Source organism: Colobus angolensis, unplaced genomic scaffold, assembly GCF_000951035.1.
Source record: "Colobus angolensis palliatus isolate OR3802 unplaced genomic scaffold, Cang.pa_1.0 Scaffold191, whole genome shotgun sequence".
Taxonomy (NCBI): domain Eukaryota; kingdom Metazoa; phylum Chordata; class Mammalia; order Primates; family Cercopithecidae; genus Colobus; species Colobus angolensis.
The window spans coordinates 7,931,450-7,933,156 of record NW_012115055.1 but is presented as its reverse complement, the minus strand read 5'-3'; positions in this window follow the sequence as shown (position 1 = coordinate 7,933,156).

The following is a 1,707-nucleotide window of genomic DNA, read 5'->3' as shown; positions in this document are numbered from 1 at the left end:
TGTTGGTCAGGCTGGTCTTGAACTGCTGACCTCGTGAAATGCCCGCCTCAGCCTCCCAAAGTGCTAGGATTACAGGAGTGAGCCACCGTGTCTGCCCAACACAAGTTTTAAAAGGTCAAAAGATCTAAACGATCATCTCACAAGGGAAGATACACAGATGGAAATAAGCATATGGAAAGATGATCAAAATCATTAGCCATTGTGGGAAAAAGTAAAAACTATAATGAAATTCCACTATACACATTTATTAATGGTTAAAAACCAAAATGAAACAAAATCTGACAGTGGCAATTTCTGGCAAAGGTACAGAACAAAAGACACTGTCATCAACTGCTGGTTGGAATACCAAGTTGTGCCACAACCTTAGAAGATAGCTTGGTTGTTTATTACAAAGTAATATAGTCTTACCTACTGTAGTGGAGGTCCCATGCTAAATTCAGTGACACATGTCCACAGTAGTAAGTCACAAGTACACAGATATAATATTATTTTAAATACTTAATAATACTGCATCCCTTTATCCTCATGATATTTTTGATTTTCGTCAGTCCTGAATCTGCATTCCTAGGTAGTCAATTAATTGGAAAACTTATGTCTCCACAAAATCCAGCATGTGAATATTTGTAGCAGCTGCGGTCATAATCACCCAAAACGGAAATTATCCTTATGCACTTAAACGAATGGATAAACAAAATGTGATACAGCTATACGTAGAGTACTGTTAAGAAATGCAAAAGAATGAGCTATCAGTCCATGCATGGATCTTAAATGCATATTGCTAAGTGAAAGAAGTCTTTCAGAAAAACCTATATACTGCATGATTCCCTTCATATGACATTTTGGAAAAGGTTTTTGACATGGATTTTGATAATGGTTTCAAGGGCATATTCTTATCTACAAACACATCAAGTTTTATACATCAAATATCTACAACTGTTTACATGTCAATCATATCTCAATAAAGTGGTTTAATTGAGAGAGAGAAGAGAAAATAGGTGTAAATATCCTGAAATTTGAAAGAAGAATAAAATTTAAGAGGGAGAGAAATTTATGTATTGACTAGTAAAATGCAATGTAAAATAAAAATGTGAATAAATGACAAAAAGAAAGTGTGGTATAACCACAAAATAAAATATTATTCTGCAACCAAAATAAGTAAATAAATTATGATTCATGTAACAACATGCGATGAATCTTAACAGAATAGTGCTAAGTAAAAGAAGCACATTTAGTAGGTATATATCAGACTCCTTTTATATGCCATTCTAGTAAAGATAATGCTGTACTACCGACAGAAGACAAATGAATGACTGTCAGACATTTGGAGAAGAAAAAGGGAAAAGATTTTCTCCTACCTGCAAAAGGACAGGAGGAAAAGTTTTAGGGTAATAAAATTGTTCTATACATTCATTATGTTTTCGGTTAAGCAATTCATCAAACTGCGATCTTAAAAAGTTTGATTTTTTTTTTATATATATAATGCTGCAGTAAACTTCACTTTTAATGAAAAGTTCAGTCTATAGGTTTACTGCAGCAGAGACACCTAGGGATTTAATGTTATCAAGCACTCAGATTTCTGGGCCCTGAGCAGACATATGGAATAAGAACCTTGGGATGTGGAGCCTGAGAAGCCACACCTTTCAAAATTGCCCTTCCAAGCCGCGGCTCTGACATAAGCTTTTGTTTGACTATTCCATGCTTAGAAAT